Source organism: Leuciscus leuciscus (genome assembly GCF_965113295.1).
Source record: "Leuciscus leuciscus genome assembly, chromosome: 19".
Taxonomy (NCBI): domain Eukaryota; kingdom Metazoa; phylum Chordata; class Actinopteri; order Cypriniformes; family Leuciscidae; genus Leuciscus; species Leuciscus leuciscus.
This window is the reverse complement of record NC_138743.1, coordinates 32,937,975-32,962,417: the sequence shown is the minus strand read 5'-3', so window position 1 is coordinate 32,962,417 and position 24,443 is coordinate 32,937,975. Positions and strand designations below refer to the sequence as shown.

Genomic DNA, 24,443 nt, shown 5'->3' with positions numbered 1-24,443 from the left:
TTGGTTTTTGTAGGGGGGTGGGGGTCTTTTGGAATAGGTATGGGGTCATGACCTTATAAGACCTAAGTTTTGGATACCTTTTTTATTGTCTTGCTCTCAGAACCCCATGAAATTGCTTGACGAGTATAGGTTTTTATATGCTGATATATTTTATACTGGGAAGTTGGATTCAGGATATTGAAGGGATTGTCTCATTCTTTTTTTCTCTTCTTCTATAGCCAAAAAAGCTTCAGTTAGAGAGATACTTAAAATTGGTTATTCTGTCATTTACTCACTCTTAAGTCATTTCAAACCTGTATGACTATCCTTCTTTCTTCTGCTGAACAGTTTGTTTTTAAAAATGTTAGGAACTAAACTTTGGACCCTATTGACTTTTACACTCAAAAAAATGACTCTTTGGTTGAACATGATTTAATCATGGACAGTGGTTCCACGTGATTGATTCAAGTTATTCGAGCACGACTGAATCAGGTTATTTGGACAAGACTGAATCAAGTTATTTGGACATGATTAAATCAAGTTATTTGGACACGGCTGAATCAGGTTATTTGGACAAGACTGAATCAAGTTATTTGGACATGATTAAATCAAGTTATTTGGACGAGTCTAATTTTAATTGAGTTTACTCACTTTGCTTAAGTTTATCCAACATGAAGTATTTGGGTTGAGATAACATGGTTCCATCATGTGGAACCACTGTCCATGCTTCAATCATGTTCAGCCAGAGTTATTTATTTGTGTCTATTTAATAGACACACAGAGTTAAAATAACATACAATCAACCTAAATATAGCTTTTCTTTTAATACATACGATGTTGGCAGTCTAAAGATGGTACTGATTGCATCACTAGCAATCCCATTGGAGATGGTAACTCACCCATAAACACCTACATATAAGAAAGTTGTTTAAAATACCAACATAATAGAATATTAAACATTAACAAGTCTCCCTATTTTCTCATCTTGCTTACATTTTTCTTATCAAAGAACACTGGTACAAAGCAATTACGACAGACCAGGAGGATATTCTTATTTAGTATTTATTGAGATACAACATTTACTTCACAAAACATTCTCAGGCATAAAACAAAATCAGTGGGCTTTATAGTAAAAAAAATATATATATAACATTAAAACAATATTATCAGACTTTTTCACCAAATAAGTGAAAACTGCACAAACAAGGAAATATGCTTGTTTAAAATGTGTAAATATAAAATAATATTATACTAATAAAATAACTGAAACAGACTGGACCATTTTTAAGTAAAATGTTTCCTCTAGATTCAACAGCACTTTATGAATAAACTTTGAGAAGTTAGTGTTCTCTAAATAAGGGCATAAATAAGTGCAAAAAACAGCAGCAGTGCACTGACCAAGACTTGGTAGACATCACCACCTCATCTTCAATCAAAACATCCAGTGAGTTTAAAGACAACGTTCCTCCTCACCAGCAATGATGGTGACTGCTGCACCTGGTCAAACTCCTTTTTCTAAATGCATTGAAAGAAAAAAAAGAATTTATTCAGTAGGGTTTGTGCCCATTTAAAACCCTGTAGTACTTTAAACAACACGTCTTCCAGTTTGTCAGAAGGATTTTATTGGGAAAAAATGTCAGGGGTTTATCGGTTGAATGTTCTAGAGCATAAAAAAAAAAATCATTAATAACATGTAATTTGGCATCAGTCGGTTCTTTATTACAAAGTAGAAAGTAAAGTGGTACTTAAAAGGGATAGTTCACCCCAAAATGAAAATTCTGTCATCATGTACTCACTATCACATCATACCAAACACAAGAATCTTGTTCAGCTTTGGAACAAATAATTTTTATTTTTTATTTTTTTATGTCATGGACCATCCATCAAAAGTCTATAGACAATCAATATTTAGCTTCAATAAGTACATAAAGATATAGCTAATCCATATGAATAAAGCAGTTTTATACAAGCCTTCCAATGGATAAAATATGACAAAAAGTATGAAATATACTATTTATTTATTTTTCTTAAGATTAACAAAATTATGGTTTTGGAACATGAGGGTGAGTAAATCATGACAATTTTCATTTTATTTTTAGGTGCACTATCCAAGTCATACATTTATTCTAATGACATACTGATTTATGCTAAAAGGGTAAAGTATTCCTAAGTAAATATAATGTGTCCTACCTTGTGTGTCTTCAAATCATCAGCTGACTCTTCCTTTGAGATAGTAGACATGTCAGGATCGTAGTTCTAATGACATCAATGCCATTTTTGCACTTGAAGGCAAATCACAAAATTATGGTAATGTAACACAATTAAGCAACATTTATTGAGTTTATTTTTATGATTCATAAGACAACTTTCAACGACTGTCTTATGCTTATATTCAACAGATAGCTGAACAGATTCAAAAATGGTCAAATTCATGGTTTTCTCTATGGGAGTTGTAAAATGAGACCATGAAAAAAAAAAAAAACACATTGTACTGTACTGGTTACAGTCAGTATTTTTATACAACTTTAAAATGTGTGTGGTTCTGAAAGACACAAATAACAAATATGAATAACTAAAAATGATTAGCCATACATACCATTCTAGCAACCAAAGGCTTAAATACCCATTATTGATATTATTATTATTAACAATATTCAGTAACCAATAATAATTGTCATTAATGCTTTAAAAACGCACTGAACCATCAACCACACAAGACAACATTGTTATAATATCTTTGATCGATGCCATGAAAATGAACAGAGTGCAAAGATAGATGATTAAACTAACAAACATGTGCAAACTTAGACACATACCTTTTCGTTTGATGTTTAATTCTGTTATGGCGCGGTGATCTCTTTCAGGCATAACATCGTGGATTCTGTCATAAATTCATCCGTATCAGTCGACATAATAAAGCAGTTGTTAAAATTGTTTCTAATCAGACTGATGCAAATGGACGAAAAAGTTACCTGTTTGTTTGCCGTTTAATTCAGTTGATGGCGCGGTCATCTAGGCTTAAAATAGTGCAATCAGGCCATAAATACATAACGTTCAATCAATATAACAAAACTGTTGGCTAATATTTTTTCTAACAACACTGTTGCAAATGGATAGATGAGTTAAGTTAACAGTTACCTGTTCGTGTGCTGTTTAATACAGTTTATGGCGCGGCCATCTCATTTAGGCTTACAATCGTGCATTCTGTCAAAATAACACATTAGTATCAACCGACATCATAAAACAGTTTGATAATATTGTTTCTAATAACAGTGATGGAAATGGATGAACACGTACCTGATTGTTTTAAGCTTATATTCCAGTTAATGGCGTGGCGATCTATTAGAGACATGCGCAGCATTAACGTATTTTACGAATGTTGCCGCCAGCAAATTGCGTCACAACAAATTTCCGCTTCCTTTAGGTTGAGAATGTGGTTTGTTTTCAGGCTGTTTTGACATTCAGTCCCGGCTGACTTTATAAAAACACACATTTTATATGTGTGATTGACTTTTACTAAACATTATTTGTATCAGTCTGATTTAACAGCAATTTAAGACAAATAACAAACCTAAAAACACCAATAACATTTAATTGCACTTCTATAATTATAATCAAGCTATAAATTAATAAACAAAAATATTTAAAATAAATTATAAATATTATGTAAGTTATTATATATTTTTTTTTAATCAGTCAACAGTTTGACTGAGCTAAGTGATTGAAACATGTACTTTTAAAATGAAAACTTTATGTTAAACCAACGAGTGACAGTTTTAAGTCAGTTTAACATGACACAATCATGTTGAAATGAAAAATAGCCAAAATGGCATTATTTCAACATGAATTGTTCAGGTAAAGTGAACAAAACTGAAAAATCATTTTTTTGAGTGTATTGCATGAAAGAAAGAAAAACATTTTTCAAAATACCTTCTTTTGGTTTCACAGAATAAAGTCTTGGGTAAATGAGTGAATAAGAGTTTTCAATTTTGGACTAAAAGTTTTTGTTTTGTTTTCAGGGTCTTTATCATCATAAGGCGCGTTTATGTACTATATCCCGGACACTGCACCAGTCATTATTATTAATCGAAGGAGACGTAGGCCTATGTGTGTTTTCCAAGCATTAATTGAAGGAACGACCCTTATTATACTTGTGAGCGGCACATATGAGGTGTTTCTGGGTGTTTCTCCTTCATATCTGCTTTGAGGTCTTGATTGTGGCATTTATTTGAGGTTTAGAATCCATTATTCCTGTAATTCTTTTGTCTTTTATGAATTTAATAAAGAACTCTGTCTCGTATTCTGTCCAAACACACCGCGTCATCTACGTCAGGTGACCTGTAAATGCGCAAAAACTGTTTCCATTGCAGTTTTGCGAAATATTTCTTTTTCGAATTGCCTAAAAAACCACCTCATGCGAGCGTAAAAACGTTTTTGCGATAAATGGGAGTTTTTCCGAAATTTCCATTGGGCGTATTTTCAATTTTCAATTTCAATTTGCGCAATTTGCGCAATTTGAAGGGTAATGGAAACGCGCCTATAGAGACATTGGTACACAAAAAAGTATCAAGCCAAGCCTCAAGACATGGTGATGGTAAAAAGATGGAATGAAACACTCAAAAGCTGTCGTACAAAAGCTGTCACTGGGACGGTATTCTTTAAAAGGGGTCTAACGTACCATTTAGGTACACTAATATGTACACTTTTGGTACCAATATGTACCTTTTGGATACTAATATGCACTTTTTAGGTAGAAAGGTGCACCTTTTGAAAGAGTACTGCCCTAGTGACAGCTTTGTTTCAATGTTTTTGCAACTTTGCGTTTACTCGGAAAGAAAAAGTTTACAAGCAAAGGTATTTCCCAGAGAAACTTTGCTAGCATTTTGCAAGCAAAGGCAAAGTTTCTCCGGGGAACGCAAAACATTTGTAATAGAACGCAAAAGCATTGACATATTATTGTTCCTCCTATCTAATTTGTTTTCTCATAAATATCTACATTTATTATGGCAATGTTATTGATCATCTGCTGCCTTGTCTTGGATTGATCTGTGAAATGGCCTCATCATTAGAGCAGCAGAAATACATTCATAAAGACAGGGCCTGTATTTACACATTGATTTTACTTCTTTGTGTAGCTGTGAAGGATCTTTATTTGAATGTTTGAGTATTTCTGGTGTGTTCTACATCTAAAACAGCCATTATAAAAATAATTTTAAGCACAAATTTAATCTGTGTTTAAAACAACAACAAGAACAAAAACACAGTAAACATCACAGTTCTGTTAGGCAAGATTAAAGTGTGTAACTAGATGTCAAAATGCTTTCTCTCATACTAACTATACAAAGAAAACTAAGTAAGCCACAGGAAAGCCACAGTCCCTGCCAATCCGTCTCTACAGCACGACTTCACCATCCAGCTAGAGTCATCATTAATCACCCCATCAAGATCGGTCAGAAATCTTGGAGTAACGTTTGATGACCAGCTGACCTTCACAGATCACATTTCAAAGACAGCTCGATCATGCAGGTTTGCACTGCACAACATCAGGAAGATCAGGCCTTTCCTAACTGAGCATGCAACACAACTTATCGTCCAGGCCCTGGTCATCTCTAGGCTTGACTACTGCAATGCCCTTCTGGCTGGACTCCCAGCATGTGCGACCAAACCCCTACAGATGATCCAGAATGCTGCAGCTCGTCTTGTCTTCAACGAGCCCAAGAGGGCCCACGTCACTCCTCTGTTCATCTCTCTGCACTGGCTACCTCTAGCTGCTCGCATCAAGTTCAAGGCACTGACGCTTGCTTACAGAACTATCACAGGCTCAGCTCCCTCCTACTTTCACTCACTCCTACGAGTCTACATCCCTACCAGACACCTACGATCGGTCAACGAGCGACGTCTCGTGGTTCCATCACAGAAAGCCACAAAATCACTTTCCAGAACATTCTCATTTACAGTTCCATGCTGGTGGAACGCTCTCCCCACCCTCATCCGGAATGCAGAATCCCTGACAACATTCAAAAAACAGCTGAAAACCAATCTCTTCCGTGAGCACTTAACCTTATAAAAAATAAAAAAAAAAAAAAAAAAAAAAATTCCTTTCCCTTTGAAACATCACTTATCAGGCTTATGCTACTCTGAATAATACCTGAACTTCGTATTTTGAGCACTTCCTGCGTTGTTGTTGCTTTTGCCTCTTTATGATGACTCGCTGAACTTAGTCCTAATTTGTAAGTCGCTTTGGATAAGGGCGTCTGCTAAATGACTAAATGTAAATTACATAACTCTGCTTTTTCCGTCTAAATGGTGATCATAGCAAATCAGCAGCAATATAGACGTTGAATGATTTATTGGATTTATTCAGGGTAACAACATGGATCTGCACTATAACACCACAAATCTTAAGGCAGTTTATGTTTACTTTGCACTTTTTTAAAGACCGATTGTTTAGAAAACCAAGTTTAGAAACTTTGCTGATGTTAGGATGAACAATACTTCAAAAATAGTGAATGTCTGTATAATCTTAGCTATAATATTTGTTCTCATTCCTTTTGTCAGCATTTTCTTCTCAACCCATCTTTTCTTGTTATCATATTGATTCAGGATTATATTACAGGAAAAGACTTATTTGCTCTTGATATATTATATGAATGATGCTGTTTAACATCTGTACTTGCTCTTCTGACAGTGAAATATATCCACAAATAGCCTACAGCAGTTTGTTTACTATGTATTCAGAAATACTATGTAACAGATCCTCTGAGAGGTCATAGATTGTTGCCTCTGAGTACGCTGGGCCATAATCCTTAGCCGTATGCTACAAAAGCCCTTCAGGGAGCAATAAATACCTATGATGCCTATTTCCTACCAAATGGACCCTAGTATTAAAGAGAGGCCCATTCCTCTGAGTGAAACACATACTTATAAGTCCAAAGCAGACACAGCAAGTGATAGGTGACCTCAGTTATATCATCAAATATTATAATACAGAAATGAGAAAGAATGTCTTCAGTCACCTTAAGCCCACAATGATTATATTGTTACTAGAGTTTTTTGAATACTAATAGGACAGAGACCCCTTATACATTGAGAACAGTGGAACATTGTGCCCTTGAAGTGACCGTGGATTCACTGAGTATGACATTCTACCATCAACATACTGTATATTGTGGCGCCTCAAGACATTTTTATCTATTTAATTGAAATCTCAGTAAGTGAAAATTAAATTGTGTAAAAGAAAGGAATTTTTTCAGCACGTTTCTTTTCTCCTTTTTTTTTCTTTTTGCAAGAATTAATTTAAATGTAATTAAATCTTTCAATAATTTATATCTAATTGCAACAATGGCTGTTTGGTTGAAATGAAAAATTAAAGCCATTTCAGATATACTATATTAGTAGAGGTGTGTACTCCACTTGTGTAAAATTACTCTCTTCCATAGGCTTCTCACAAGCAGACAAAGAGATATCATCAACATCATCATCATCCCTTTACCTCTTAAAGAGCTTTCTAATTCAAATACCTTTCTGGATATGGAATTTAAAGATAGTTTAGTCATTTAAAATCACTTTGTTCTGGCATATTTGTTTGTGTGTGTAAGAGTAGGGTTGCCACCTTCAGTGCCAACCCCCCCCCCCCCCCCCCCCCCCCCAGTTTTTCAATAATGTTACATTATGATTAGAATCATAATGTTACAAAGAGAATGAGTCTTTAGAGTTTATCATTTATTTCAAACATGTTTTTCATATAATTCTACAAATTTAATGTGTGCCACTTCATTTCTATCCATGTGTGTTCTGCGTTGTTTCTGATTATGAGGATGAATTTTGTTCATTTTCTAAGCGGGGTCCGACCCAGTCACTACAGAAATTTCATAAAAACATTAAAAACAAGTAGGGCTATAACATAACCCATTAAAAACTCAAAGTGTCCGCTCTATTACAAATAATTTCGATCAGATTAAAAGGGGTGGTTAATTCCTTTTCTAATCCGATCGAGAGAACATACTCGTTTCCTACTCTCAGGGAACCGAGGTTACGTTAGTAACGGAGTACGTTCCCTTTCGAGAACGTTCACTTCGTATTGTGTAGCTATACGCAGTGGGAACCCACTTTAAAACGCCATGCTATTGGCTGACGACCTCGCTCTGAACTATCGCCTGGGGCTGTGTGGCCTAAGGCACATAGTAGAACTAAAGTCAGAGTCCAACGGGGACCAGACAGAGTCAGAGCCCGCAAAGGGATATCTAGACTATAGGATTGGACCTTTCAGGGGCCTTTCAGATAGAAAACACTTATATAGTCAGCAGCCACGCCCATTGTGGCGCGGGAAGCGTCCTGATAGGATCGCGCTTCATCACCGCTTTGCCATAGGTTCGTGCAGTTCCCGCAGCCCAGCCAATCCCTACGCTAGACAGCTCTGCATTTTGCTGGCTGTGCAGCTGCACTGTGTTTTAAATTAGTTTAAATTTTAAGTTTTCCCACTCCTTATAGCTACACAATACGAAGCGAACATTCTCGAAAGGGAACTATTATTTTGTTACAAAATTACATTTTGTTGACTGGGGTCTCAAACAGCACGTGTGACTTTTCCCCCCCACAATAACATAAAAAACAGATATCATTAAAAATGTATTTTTTTATTTTTATTTTTTTGGATCTAGAAAGTGTTGTCAACTATACAAAGTCTCACACCATTTGGACAAAGATATATATATATATATATATATATATATATATATATATATATATATATATATATATATATATATATATATATATATATTTCAGCAAACGTCATTTGGGGTCAAAAAGACCCCGAGCAGCGCACAATGGGTTAAAAAAATTGACAGGTTTTCGGCGCATCTTCACGAGACTTTATATTTGCTATTAGTATTATCCATATGTTAATTTAGTATTAGTATTATCCTAATGTTAAATACGGCACAAATCGCGTCCCTAATTGATTTGATACGGGACGCATCATCTTACTTGTAAATATGCGACGATTCCATATTTTAAGGGACGGGTGGCAACCCTATGTAAGAGAGTGAAAACGTGATCTTAACATCGGTGTTCTTGGAAGATCTTTTGTGTGGGATAGACTTCGATTAGAAATGTTCTTTTCTTTTCTTTTGATCCTGAATGTGTAAACATTTTTGTGCCATTTTAAGAGCACTTCCCCTTTTAAATAACCAGCCCCCATTCTTTCTCTAATCTCTTTTTACTTACCATTCTCCCTCAGGGCCTTTCCTCTTTAAGAAGGTTTTCCACCTTTCTACCATGATGAGTAGCTGACTTTTTCAATTAACTAAACAGAATGGTTTTATTTTTTCTATTAACACAGCCAAACAGACCAACAGTTAAGGAGAATGGTGCTTCTTTTCTTTCTTTTTATCATCTGCAAGTGTGTGTGTGTGTGTGTGTGTGTGTGTGTGTGTGTGTGTGTGTGTGTGTGTGTGTGTGTGTGTGTGTGTGTGTGTGTGTGTGTGCGTGTGCGTGTGTGTGTGTGTGCTCTACTCAAGATGGTGCAAGAGCACCTGTTAATACTCTAAAATAACTCAGTAACTCTGATCAGATGTCTCACAATACATAGCTGCGTTTACAGTACTATGCCCAACAGCTGTGAGAAGCATGCTTGTAGAACTACATAAGGTGTAGCTAGACTCATTTTAACAACAAACCCATTTATTTCAGACATCAGTATACTTATTCAATATTATAATGATTGTCTTTCTTTACACTTTTAACAACTGTGCCCCAACCATTCTGTGTTAGCTTAATTGTAGGTGATTAACCCCTTACTGCACACCCCTCATTTTGGCAAGTGGGACATAAACGACATACCCAAAAATAAAAAAAGGTTGCTGCTCATAAGTCATTCTAGATAGACACATAATCAACATATATTTAGAAAACCAACACTTGTGAGTTTACAGTTCAAGACTCAGAATTACTTAATGAAAACTAAAATAAAAAATATTATATATTTTTAAATGGATACAAATATTATGTATGGATGTGGTATAACAATTTATAACCACAATTAAAGTGAAGCCACAAGTCTGCTTATGCTTCATTTTAAATCTGAGGATTATATCTCCAAAACTATAGCCCTATTCGGACGGGACTAGTTTTCTAAACAACGTTTGAGTTACAATTCTTATCACTCGATTTAATGTACCGATTTGGATGAGACTAACATCTCTGTGTTTATTACAGAAGTGGGAGAGTGTGTTTTCTAGACGTGGCGTTACAGAACGTCATGTGCCGTGCGCGTGTCACGAATTTTTATATATTATAGAAAAACCCATTTAAGTAAACTTCACAAGTTCATAGCATTGGCTGTTATTATAATAAATAAGTGAGCTGAGAAATATAGACAAGTACTCTTACCTGGCACTGATTTTAAAAAGGGCAATCTTTGCTTTTTCGCAGATTTGGCTCAATTTGGCTCTTCGCAGTTTTGCAGATTTGGCTCTCTTTATTAATTGTATGTTATTTTCTCATTGGATACCATCCATATTGAAACAAAATTAAAGCATGCCGAAGATTGGTGAGCAAACGACTAAGATCTTTGTACAATAACAATAATAACATTAATTTCCCATTTGAAAGTAGCCCTAAATCCTATACATCATTAGCCTGACTACGTCAGACTTCGTACTTCCGCTCAATTTCATTTCGCTTCTGTACTCAGTCTGAGACAGCGTCATAGCTTTCCGTTTTCCTCCGGCCTGAAAACAGCCGGGCCAATCAACGAACAGAGGGCGGGCTGAGAGCCGTGACGTAGACGCTGATTGTACCGTGGATGCATAGATTTACTTCACATAATCTGCAGAAGTCGTTCACAGCCATGTTCACTCCGGTGTTTCGCTCGATGGTTTTTGTTTTCGCATCATATGTGTGTTTACAGTGGAAGTTAGATGCGGCTGAGCATGCGCATAACACACGCCATAACCAAACATTATGTGATTGGCTTACGGGTAACCAATGATTTTAAACTTCAGACAAGCGCCCCCCCGCGAGAGAGAAAACACTTCTCTATTATGCCATTCCAGACTCTGTCTACGAAGCAAAGCGAAGTAGCAGAGTTTGGTATTACCAGGCTAATACATCATGGCCTAAACCTTAAATGTACTTGTTACAATATTGTCTCTAAAGACATTTAATTTAGTTGTTAGTTATTATTATCAAAGATCAAACAGTAAGTTGCAAAAGGATATTCTATTGAAAATGTCATCTCTATAGATGCTGTGGCATGTCAAATTCTGAAATAGAATGGCCTAATATGGTTTTGTTGCCAACTCTTTTCTTTTGTCTTTGTATTGTGTTGAAGTGTTGTTCCCCACCCCGGGATATCCCAGTATAGTATCCATGGTGAGTGTGTTTCCCATGATTTAGGTCAGTGTGTGCCGTTGGCTCAGTGGTCCTCAGTGGTGATTTGCTTGTTATTGAACATCCTCAGGGTCCAGTCGCATACTGACCATCAAAACCCAAGAGACCCTCAGCTGGAGCTGCTTTTGGTACAGTCTTGTTCTGACTTACTTCATGACATAACCGGTACCTCTGTGGGGAATGTCATAATTCCATGTGATGCATTAAGTTTTATCTGAACAGATATGAATTTTGTATTTAAACATGGGAGACTGTTTCACAGCTCCTCACCTTTTCTGTCAAATCTTCTTACTCTGTATAACCGTTGGCTGGTTTCCCAGCAGCTTGTTTGTTGTGTGACTGGGATTTCACTCTGAGCTGTATTTCCACAGATTTAGCCAGTAAAAATGAAAGTGAAATCTGAGAATGCAGTTATTTAAATTTGTTACAACTGAACCTGTGCCAGAGTTATAATTTTAATGCATGGATTAGACACAACCCCTCATCTGCATAGTGTATTAATTAGGGATATTAATTAGTGCTATTTAATATCTGGATTGAGTAATCAATGGCAGCATTTAGTTAAATAAAGAAGAGAAGTCGATCATAATCACAAATTATCGCTCTCTCTAACAATAAACTATAAGCATAATTAATGCCGAATGATTCAAAGTCATTGTTTTAAATTATAGTTTGAGAACTTCTTAATTAGTATACAGTTTAAGTAAGTTTAACACGGGTTAGGGCTTCCACATTCCCTTTATTTTCTGATGCAAACACTGGCCCTATTCCAGCAATATGATGTTGTTGCTAAGACTGTGACATATGGAGGGTAAACTGAATCCTGCTTTCCTACAGCATCAGAAACCCATTAAAAGAGAGGCAATCATGCAGGTCACAGCATGAGAGCTGCTATGTGGGGTAGTTGCATTGCTGGACATCGGGTCAAGGTTTAGTAAATAGAGCCATCCCTACTCACAGTGACTAAATAGTTCTGTATTTGTTCTGCACACACATAATTTATGCTTTGCTTAACTGAGAATGTGGCTTTGATGTTCTTTCTGGGTTTTATTTACCCTATGATTTATAATACAGTCAGGTTTTTTAATCCCTCTTGGCACTGAAAACGAGCACAGCTTAATAAAGCATGATTTTGTCATTCACCCTTAAGCACAGAGGGAAGGAAAATGCAACAGCATTAAAACAGTGATGGAGGCTTTGCACCAGACAAAGGTCAAGACCATATTCTGGATAAAACAGAATCTGGAAATATTGTGTGTTGATATTTGTTAGACTGAGCTTTATGAATCAAACCAGTGCATGAAGTGAATAAAAATGTCAGATTTCATAAAAGTGCCTATTTGACCTATTCTTAGTATTTAAATGGCATTGCTTTGTGCTACAAATACAAATAAAGACTAGTATAAAACATTTTAAATGTGCACTCAATTTTTTACAAATATATTTCACCCGGTTTTCCTGCAGTATTTGTTAGTCTATTTTGGTTGCTATTACTAATAGCATGAGTAGAGGTGTCTAAGGTAGTTTCGTTGTCAGAGTTCCTCCCCATAGCTCTGTCAATGAGTGGGCTGGATTCAGATAACAGCAGAGGAGTCACACTTTTAAGTGTGTTTAGGGACTCCAATGAAAAAAAGAAAGAGTGTAATATACCATGACTGCAGTGATGTCACTCTGCTTTTTTGTGTGCAATACCGTAGCAGAGTTTCTGGATGGAACGAATATCAGTGGCTGCTGGGAATCATGGGTAACAGAGCTTAAATCTGTGCAGTTGCCAAGGAGGAATCGTCTCTTGCACCCTGGTGCAATTCCTGCTGTAATTAATCCACTGTTAAAAGACTTTTCATGTATGTTGTAGAAATAAGAATTCTGAGGAGGAAAAAAGGGGTAGAGTCTTAATTAAACGTGTTGGAAATTATTAAGTTTCAGATTCATTTGATAAGCCTATCACAGTCATTTGAAACTCTGATACTTTACAGCTTCAGCAGATTATTACTGTCATCTGTTTTATGAATTAATTCATTAATAGCCCATATATTTTGGTATATATCTCAGTAGGTTATATAGATCAACGTTGATATAATGTCAACCCTAGTTAATAAAAAAAAATCAGGCAAAGTCAAATTTTTTGTAGCATTAAAAGTTTTCTTTTATGAAAATGGTGCCATGTACATAACTTGCCTTGTTAGAGAAAAATAGTCTGAGCCACTGGACAAGTCTGAAAATATTCTGCTTTATATCGCCATTTGTGAAGCATTAAGAGAGAGAAATAGAATAAATTTACCTGCCACTCCTTTTTGCTCTTTGTGGGTTGCCTGCTAAAGAGATTTGAGGGTCCTCATTTGGTGTATAAATGAGTTTGCATGGTTAAATCATCAGTCTGATGGAGTTCATTTAATTAGTTCTATGAAATGTACACACGCACGGTTGCGCACACACATACACAATCATATATGTCTAGAGCCAGTGCTCTTAAATTAAGTCAAATCGGCTGACAGAGCAGAGCTCAAACTCCCTGGCTGGCACAAAAATCACTACACCCAAACACAAAAATATGTAAACAGTGGACAGTTCATCTATTTGCATCAGATGTCAGATATCATTTCAAAGTATTTAATTTTTATTGTATTGACAGTGACAGTGATTTATGAAAATAAAAGGGAAATCTGCCTCACTATCAGCAGGTCACTGTAGTAAAGTGAGTAGGAAAATAACCCATGAATTAGAGAGACACTCAGAGTTGGTCTTCATTTAAAGAGCACTGTTAAAATAGTGATTTACAGTAACGCATCTTGTGTATTCAGTAGGTCAAGGTTTGGCTACTAGCGGTTCCATCAGGTATAGACATGCTGTAATTTTCCCATGGCTCCAGAGTGATTCCAGTAGCTCAGGTGACTGGCTTAAAAAAATAAAATAATTTAATACATCAATAAAATAGTAAATTTACAAAAAGTATATATAGTACAGTAGTCAACATTTGAAGTGGATCAAAAAAGTTCATCAAAATTATACAAGAACGGGTATTGTGCAAAATTCATGTATAACTTTGATGAAAGGTTTTGATCCACTTCAAATGTTGACTACTGTGTGTATATATACAGTGGGGAGAACAAATATTTGATACACTGCCGATTTTGCAGGTTTTCCTACTTACAAAGCATGTACAGGTCTGTAATTTTTATCATAGGTACACTTCAACTGTGAGAGACGGAATCTAAAACAAAAATCCAGAAAATCACATTGTATGATTTTTAAATAATTAATTTGCATTTTATTGCATGACATAAGTATTTGATCACCTACCAACCAGTAATAATTCCGGCTCTCAGAGACCAGTAAGTTTTTCTTTAAGAAGCCCTCCTGTTCTCCACTCATTACCTGTATTAACTGCACCTGTTTGAACTCGTTACCTGTATAAAAGACACCTGTCCACACACTCAATCAAACAGACTCCAACCTCTCCACAATGGCCAAGACCAGAGAGCTGTGTAAGGACATCAGGGATACAATTGTAGACCTGCACAAGGCTGGGATGGGCTACAGGACAATAGGCAAGCAGCTTGGTGAAAAGGCAACAACTGTTGGCGCAATTATTAGAAAATGTAAGAAGTTCAAGATGACGGTCAATCTCCCTCGGTCTGGGGCACCATGCAAGATCTCACCTCGTGGGGCATCAATGATCATGAGGAAGGTGAGGGATCAGCCCAGAACTACACGGCAGGACCTGGTCAATGACCTGAAGAGAGCTGGGACCACAGTCTCAAAGAAAACCATTAGTAACACACTACGCTGTCATGGATTAAAATCCTGCAGCGCATGCAAGGTCCCCCTGCTCAAGCCAGCGCATGTCCAGGCCTGTCTGAAGTTTGCCAATGACCATCTGGATGATCCAGAGGAGGAATGGGAGAAGGTCATGTGGTCTGATGAGACAAAAATAGAGCTTTTTGGTCTAAACTCCACTCGCCATGTTTGGAGGAAGAAGAAGGATGAGTACAACCCCAAGAACACCATCCCAACCGTGAAGCATGGAGGTGGAAACATCATTCTTTGGGGATGCTTTTCTGCAAAGTGGACAGGACGACTGCATCGTATTGAGGGGAGGATGGATGGGGCCATGTATCGCGAGATCTTGGCCAACAACCTCCTTCCCTCAGTAAGAGCATTGAAGATTGGTCGTGGCTGGGTCTTCCAGCATGACATCGACCCGAAACACACAGCCAGGGCAACTAAGGAGTGGCTCCGTAAGAAGCATCTCAAGGTCCTGGAGTGGCCTAGCCAGTCCCAGACCTGAACCCAATAGAAAATCTTTGGAGGGAGCTGAAAGTCCGTATTGCCCAGCGACAGCCCCGAAACCTGAAGGATCTGGAGAAGGTCTGTATGGAGGAGTGGGCCAAAATCCCTGCAGCAGTGTGTGCAAACCTGGTCAAGAACTACAGGAAACGTATGATCTCTGTAATTGCAAACAAAGGTTTCTGTACCAAATATTAAGTTCAGCGTTTCTGATGTATCAAATACTTATGTCATGCAATAAAATGCAAATTAATTGCTTAAAAATCATACAATGTGATTTTCTGGATTTTTGTTTTAGATTCCGTCACTCACAGTTGAAGAGTACCTATGATAAAAATTACATTTATATCACTTGGTGACTAAGTGATTTGGGTGTATGTATTAATTTCCCATCCTTCATTTCATTTATCTACATTTTGCAAAAACCTTTTTCATTGTGAAACATTATGACAGTAACATGTTAAAAGCCTTTTTTCTCCATTGGTTGATTTCCAGTAGTTTTTTTTTTAATCATCCACACTGCTGGCATGCAGCATTACAGAGAGAGAGAGAGAGAGAGAGAGAGAGAGAATTGTGGAAGGAAGAAAGGGATGGATGGTGAAGTTATTGTTCACTCTCAGGGAGCAGTGGGGGAAGTGAAACACATTGCATGGGGTCTTTTCCAAAGTTCTCTCTCCTGTGGTTGTGACTGTGTGTTTTGGCTGTTGAGATTCAGGCTGTGTGCCAGGTGGACTCTAACCTGCTGCCTGCCGCTTTTCAACACCTGCACTGACTTCAGGCTATCTTCTCTTGCTAACCTCTGTTCCTGATATTTTAAACGGAGCGCATCAGTGACTGCTTATTTAAGGCCCACTGAGGCAATAATTGAATCACAGTTTGCTCATTTGAATTAATTGTTTAAACAATTAGTACATTTATTTTAGTGGTCTGCTGTTGTTTAATTCAAACTCTTGTTGTCTTTCACAAGATTTCTAAAGTGTGTTTTTTGTATATTTCCATGAGTATAAGTACTTTTATTTCTTAAACATTTTTCTATATTGCTAGGCATGACTAAATGTTTGTGTTTGTAGACACTTTATTCGTCGTCTTAGCGAGAGGAGTTATTTCTAAATGCAGACATCTCAAGCCCCCGCACCTAAACATTTTTGGTTATTGTTTATTCAACACTGTATCTATCCAGAGTGAATTACAATACGCCCCCAGACTCGACATATGGTCTGCTCATGGACACAGTGGTGACTGACTGGGTCATCGAGTATTATCAAGGAAACAAATGCCCACATCTCCCCATTTGACATCTGATTCTCTGCCCCTACTGCCCCTTTGTTTCTCCTCTGAGTGATCTCACCTCAGTCTAACACCTCTCTCCTCTTCTACTTTTCTTGAATTTTATTGGTTGAAGGAAAGAACTTGACAGCAACAGGCTAAATTACATCATGAAATATATCTGTGAAATACTGATATATATTAAATTGTCTTTATTCACTATGACTTTTATTTACCCAAAGTGTTGTTCAGTTCACTAATTGCAGGTATTAGAATTCCGCAAATTCTACTTCTTGTCAGCCTTTTCTTGGCATGTGGCTAATTCAGTTCTAATTCCAATTCGTGAATTGAAAGGGATATATTAAACTGTTCAACAACCTTTGGCATTATAATGCGGTCCTAATGTCAGGCGTTATGTATGGTCAGGCTGAACTATGCAAATGAGGTTTGATGTGGTATGCTAATTTGATGCGCTTTGACACTGATTGGTTACGTACTGATTGCTTGTGTCTGGCTCTGACAGGATTGAAGAGCTTTTGATATGTCTTTACCGTTTGACGTTCAGGCAATTGGCAGCTCATTAGCTGCTGGAGGGCAGGTAAATGCACACACATATGCAATTTTTCTCAGAAATGCTACTTCATATTGAACAGACATAACATTTGCTATTCTCTAGGGAGTTGAGTGTAGAAAGATCAGTGGAAATAAATCCTGCTCAGAAATTGTGTCTTCAGCGCTGCATACATTAAATGCATTTACACAATCAATACTGTGGCCTGCACAACCTTTCCCATTTACAATTTCTCAAATAAGCTCCTATAATGAGCATTCAGAATGAGATGGAGCATATTCTGCGGAAGATAGGCAACATATTACATTATTATTTTGACTTTGAATCCTTGTTGTAACACGGCATGCACAAATTTATCTGCTTTGCAGCGACGACTCTCATGAAGCCGACGGCATACAAATGTGCTTTAACTCAAGGATTATGGTGTAGCCATAACTAGGATTTCACGGAGGCATAAAATCAGCTTATCCTGTGCTAGACCTCATTCAAGATATGCTCCAATTCAGAATTCAATGAAATGTAGGTTATATTTCAAAGATGCATAGTCGCTCTTTCTCTTGTTAATTTAGGTTACCGTGTTGAAACCCTGATTTCATTTTCAATCTGTTGCATAAAATGAACCTTAGGCTGAAATACAGACAGAGGGCCCTATTTTAACAATCTAAGCGCATGGTCTAAAGCGCACGGTGCAAGTTCACTTAGGGTGTGTCCGAATCCACTTTTGCTAGTTCAACGACTGGAAAAATGGTCTGTGTGCCAAGCGCATGGTCTAAAAGGGTTGTCCCTATTCTCATAATGAGTAATGGGTGTGTTTTGGGATTTACGTGCGTTAAACCAATCAGAGTCTCATCTTCCATTCCCTTTAAATGCTAGTTGCGCTCGCGCCATGGCAGATTCGCTATTTACATGACGGAATTTGATAGTGGAAAGACCGAACGCGTCTCCAGAGCGCAAACGGAACTGCTCGTGCGCGAGGTAAAAATGCACAAGCAGATCATCTACGCCTACGGGACAAGCCGGATTCCACCATATCTTTATGTACACAATAATAATCTTTTACATTAAATATTTGGCATGTTTGTGTGCTGCTGTGCGTCCCTGTGTGTTTAATAAGCAGAGTGTACGTGCATTTTGGACCCACCTATAGGCGCACATTACTAACGCGCTTTTTAAATAACAAAAAATATACATATTGCGCAGTCTATTTCTGTTGTCTCATAATAGCAACGCACCAACAATGCGCCAGAACACACCTCGTTTTCAGACCAGCACGCCCATGGGTGCAGAAATGGGCACAAATACATTTGCTATTTAAACAATGTGGCGCGTGACATGAAAAATTATAATTCCATTGGACTGAAACTAGCAAAAAACACTTGCGTCGCGCTTGCCGCTGCATTATGCCGGATGTAAGATAGGGCCCAGAGACTGTTTACCGTAAATCCATACTAATTCATTAGCAGAGAGGACGTTTTAGAAAGGTGAAGAGGGCAGTTAACAAAGAGGCTTACATGGGATATGACTACATCTCAGACAGACAAATTCCCTCTCTTCTTTCATTAAAACACCACAAATTCATAATTTCGGGGGGTTATTCTGCAGGACTTTGCTGATTGTATGAGACTATATTGAGCTCTTTGTTAGTGAATAGTCTCTCTCAGCAGAAAGTCTGGTGAGCCATGCTGCTGATGCTAGCAGCAGTATGTTGGTCTCTGTGTAATGTCAGGATTGTGTATAGCCCTTGTGTGTTGTGTCTATGAGGGTGTGTGAGCCATGTTTTTGTTGATGGGGGAAAAAGGGTAGTCAGCAGCAGTTGAATATGAGCTGCTTTCAAAGGCTCTTAGGCTCTCTGTTTAGTGCAGAAAGTATTTGTACATTTTCATCCCCTGATGCAGAACAATCTCATTCTCTCAGGTGAAATGTTGATCCAGTTGCATTGCTGCTTACTGTTGCAGTACAGTGCTGAAAAATGCAGAAATCTGGCATTTTGTAATTTTCCCTCATGTTGTTCCAATCCTTTATGATCTTTTTCTGTGGAAATGTTTTTTTTTTTTTTTTTTTTTTGCTCTTAAATATAATGAAAATGAATGAGGATTTGAGTCCTTAAACTCCTTAAACTAAATGTTAGTGTCCTTATAGACAGTTAAACTGATTTTATGTGGATTATGAAACTGATAGTTCTGTTCCTGTATGTCATTACAGCGTTCCAGCCGATTGCATCCTCTCTTAACATGCAAGATCCATTTTATGAGTAAGTTCACTGATTTGTAGTGGTCAGGTTTTGGTAGTTACTGGGTCGTCAAGCCATGTATGTGATCAGCCATGTGTCCATGTGTGCTCAGGGCATGTTTCCTCATGTGTTTGTGTGTACTGAATTCTCTGGTCAGCACTGTGAGACAGTCATTACTCTCTTTGTTTAATAACCTGCTCTTTACTCATCCAGTGCCTCAGTCTTTTTTTGAACAAAAGGGAAGAATCTAATACACAAAGGCAAGGCACTTTGAAAGTATTGTTGTTTGTTTTATGCATTTCACTGTAGATTATTTCACTGAAGATTATATATATATATATATTAGGGCTGTAATCAACCAAAGAAAATCTTGGTCGACTGAAATCCTGAAATTTTTGACAAAAAATCGACTAAAAATGACATTAGAAAAAAAAAAAACGTTAAATTAATTAGCTGCGCACTGTGCGCAGTACCTGGTAGCCTTGTTGTCCGCCTAAATTAATTAGAAATAAACATAAAAAATAAGTAGGCTATTTGCAGTTTAATAAATCGTTTTTGACCTAATTATTTTGCACTAAAGTAAGTCTGACACACGAGTCTGTCGGCTCTGACAGCGTTGCATCACGTGCACCTGCGCAATATCAGAGCCTATGATTTCTGAAAATAGTACTGTTGTTAACTAGTGATCATCACAATAACTTTTGAGGAATATACAACATAATTTAGACAATTGTTTTTGTCATATGTATTATAATAACTGACAGACACTATCATTTCAGCCGCTCTGGGCAGCTCGCATGAACATAGGAGCTCAGCTTCGCAGCTGAGACACGAATAGACTATTAACTTAAAGCTTTTACTCTTAAACACAAAAGGCACGTCCACCTTAATAAAAAAGAATATTTATTAAACAAACCAGATCAAGAGCAGAAACTAAATAAAGCGCATAACTGAAAAATAAAGCATAGGCTCAAAACGAATACAAACATTTGCACAGCGCAAATTTGCATTCGACTTTTTTCCCCGTTTTCTATTTTTTTTTAAATGCTACCACACTGCCGATGTCTTTGTTGACATGGTAGAAGAGGACTGACTATGAATCAAACGCTTTCACAATTAAATAAATAATATTCAGCAAACCTACTCTAGTAGCCTACTTTCTTCAATCTGTCTCTTTTCTCCAGTGGGTTGTGCTAATCCAAAAGAAGTGAAAGCAAGGGAGGTGTTCTGAAGACAGACTGTTACCTGTGAAACAGGGGTGCTCTGAAAACACCCCCATTAGCAATTAGTGCTTTCCACCTGATGAAATGAACGCGGCAAAACTGATGAAATGAATGCGGCAAAACTGATGAAATGAATGCGGCAAAAATCGACCAATCAGAATTTTGGTCGAGCCAGAACGTATCGACCTATTAATCGACTAATCGACTGGGAGATTACAGCCCTAATATATATATATTATTAATTTTATTTTTTTAGATTTTTGCCTTTATTGTGACAGGAGTGTAGAGTGGACCGGAAGCGAGGTTGGAGAGTGAGGGGGTACGGAATCGGGAAAGGTCCACAAGCGGTAATCGGGAAAGGCTGGGACTCGAACAAGCCGGGACTCGAACTCAGGTCGCCCGTGGCACAACGCCGCTATATAATGCTGCCCACTAGGCTATTGTAGCCGACAGATTATGGAGATTTTTTACCAAAAAGTCGGCCTGTATATAGAGACAATTTATCTTTTACTTTGCACAAGATTTACTTTGCACTTACCTTTTTAGTAAGCCGTCTTTGGCACACTCTTGTCATATAAAATGACTTTTAGTGTACACTAACAGCAGGAATGTCCCTAGACTAGCTTGGGGTCAAAGGGAAGTGAGATCTGTGCCTGATAAGAAAGTGCTCTTTCTCTCGACTAGAAAGTGTCATAAAGGGACACACTGTCTGGTCATCCAGGTTAACTGATTTACTGACAGGAATTAATGATGCTGGTGATTTTGTGCCAGGAAATCTCTCCGTTGAGGCACTGATAAAACAGCATCATGTTTAATGGATTGTAGAGGGTTTAGAGAGACCCTTTTTATTAGTTTTTTCTTGAGTCTGCCTCTATCTCTGTTTTAATTAGCGGTTTATTGTTGAGCGATGTTTACACAGCTTCTCTTTAATTGTTGAAATGAGAGTGTGTACCACACCGCAAAAGTCGACTAATTTAATGGAAACATTCTGTATACAAGCATGAAGAACCCTGGTCACAGTCTTTTTAAAATTTTGACAGCTGTAGATTAAAATCTCATTATCATTTCTCTGTCCTTCTCCATGACTTGCCTACTGTGTGCTACATTACCCACAATGCTCTGATGTGACTTCTCTCTAATGGAGGCCAGAAACAAGTTTCTTGCTTTTTCACAAGCCATCAATCACTCTATTTTGTGCTCTTTTCTCAGCAGGGTTGCGCAGTGAGAGACCTTGGTGGCAAATTCACTGTTGCAGCACTTTTCTGTGTGTTTTTTGTGTGTGTTTTTTTTCCTGCAAAAACATCTGTTGTCTTCACTAAACACCCATAATCCAGTTGAACCACATGCTAAATTCACAGAAATAGTGCTGTACCCTTAGAATTGAGTCATTTTCATTATTTTCAGTGCAAACACACTCATAGAACGAGTCTTATTTTAAATGTTCAATACTATTTGTCTTATGCAATTAATGTTGCATTATTAGGCTACTGCTTGCAGAAAGCTGGCTGTAAAGACATTTGTTTAAAATAGAGGTTTGCATTTTCTATTCATAACAGCAGCTATTGGTTTGTGGCATTACCGGATTTGCATAATTCCATTTTAAGCACCAAAACAACGTCGACAGCCTGTGCAAAAATTTCAGATGTGGGACGGTACATAAAATGACATTTAATTTAAACATTTAACTTTCCATCCTGTCTCATGCAAAGTATCCTGGGAACTGCTAACCTCTGCCAGTTTTATTATGCCTTAGAGTGTCATTTGACAATCTAATCAGCATCAGTTTCCTTTCCGGCCAGAACCACCTTAGCCGTTACAAGGAGCTCATCTCAGTTACCTTTGAACAGGGTTGCCACATCAGTCACCTGCAATTTTCTTTACAGTCTCTCTATTCAGGCATCTAACAGGCTGCAGTAATCACCCTCATGTTCATTTAGCTTTGATCATTATAAAGGGTATGTCGTTCTCAGATGCAGGAGTGTGGAAAATGAGTCCCATAAAGATGCCAGCCATGTGTGAATCTTTCTGGAATCCTATAGATCAGTGGTACTCAACCGGTGAGTCCTCAGTGCTCCTCCCGGGGGTCCGCGAGATAACAAACAAATATTTTAAATATATGAATGAATATAATTCATTATTAATACTTTAAATTGTAAACCACCTCTCTTGTACGTATTCTGTGATTGTTTCGGAGCAGCCCAAGCCGTTTCTCATCTCACTGTGTGAAATACAGACTGAGCGGTGGCTCAAAACACCCAACCGTTTCATGAACATAGGATATGCTAACTACATCTCTCAGTCGGATAAAGAAAACCAGTGTTGCTTATAAAGTTTTGATGGACAACGATTGTAATAAAGGTAAAGACTATTACAGTGACATACAGGAGTTGTATATAAGACATGCGCAAGTCTGTTATTATTGATGCGCAAACAAACAGTGTATGTGCCCTCTTGGCTCTCTGATCACTATACCAATGTATTTCTGCATGAACACTGCTCAATATATTTGCATTGTTGACAAAAATAATGTACTGTGGTTGTTTTATAATGGATGCTCGCCAAAGAAAGTTTGTGAGGATCAGTAACGTTTATGTACACATGGGCACCAGACGCTTTGAACACAGACACGGTTGCTTGTTCTGATAGAGGAACTGTTCACTAAACACAGTTCACTCATGACATTGACCCACCTTCAGATTGCTGAGTTTCCACTCATTCATAATGTTTTTATTTTTCAGTTGTATTTTGGTGTGTTTAATAATTCTAAATGGATCCTTATAGTAGCTATATGCAGTCCTTTGGCATCTTCCTGTGGTCTTGTTTAGTATGGCAGGTTGACTTCTGTGTATTTGTTACTGCATAACTGAGTAGAGTAAGTAAGTAGTAAGTAAGTAGCCTACTTTTAAGTTGTAAAGAATGTCTGCAGTGACATTTTTGCAAAATATGTTTGCAAAAAAAAAAAAAAAAAGAACACTGAATGTTTAAATCTATCTTGAATATATTTTGTTTAAAAAAATTTACATGGAACTGAAAAGTAATAACACTAAAATAAAAATGTTTTTGGCTTGCAGTATTGATTCGAAGAGGATGGGTGCCTTGGAGTAAAAGAAGTTTGCGAACCACTGCTATAGACAGATGCTGAATTAGCCATATATATATATATATACTGTATATATATATTTGTTGTCTTAATGCTAGATGTGGATGATTTTATGTGTGATTCCAGTGTTTTCTGGGCTGCTGACTGCTGAGCATGCTTGACTTAACAAGTTAACATTTAGAAATCAGAGGGAGGAGAGTAAAAGGATTGTTCACAGACAGTTCTCCCTCTCTCCCCTTCTCTCTCAAAAAGGGAAGTGAATGAGAGAGAGAAAGAGTCAAAGTGTAATTACTGTACTCTGGTGCTGTTTGTTATGAGAGTGTTGTACAGAGGTGGGTCTGCGGCCCCTGAGACACTGGAGTCTCTCTGACACAACACTGAATAACAACACTA

The 24,443-nt window shown here is 37.4% G+C and overlaps 1 protein-coding gene and 1 long non-coding RNA gene across 6 annotated transcripts in view; one reads left to right on the top strand and one right to left on the bottom strand.

The window, feature by feature from the left end:
• The window catches only part of sash1a (SAM and SH3 domain containing 1a), a 266,297-nt gene that overhangs the window by 95,564 nt on the left and 146,290 nt on the right, over positions 1-24,443 (top strand). The gene's annotated exons all lie outside the window — the stretch shown is intronic.
• On the bottom strand, positions 862-3,345 carry LOC309482564. Of its 2 annotated transcripts, XR_014200294.1 has the most exons (6): positions 3,277-3,345; positions 3,118-3,183; positions 2,952-2,996; positions 2,796-2,860; positions 2,170-2,261; positions 862-1,494 (listed from the first exon to the last, which is right to left on the bottom strand). It is a non-coding gene; the product is annotated as an uncharacterized lncRNA (long non-coding RNA). The 2 variants fall into 2 exon arrangements; XR_014200295.1 differs by lacking the exon at positions 3,277-3,345 and having other exon boundaries at positions 863-1,494; positions 3,118-3,270.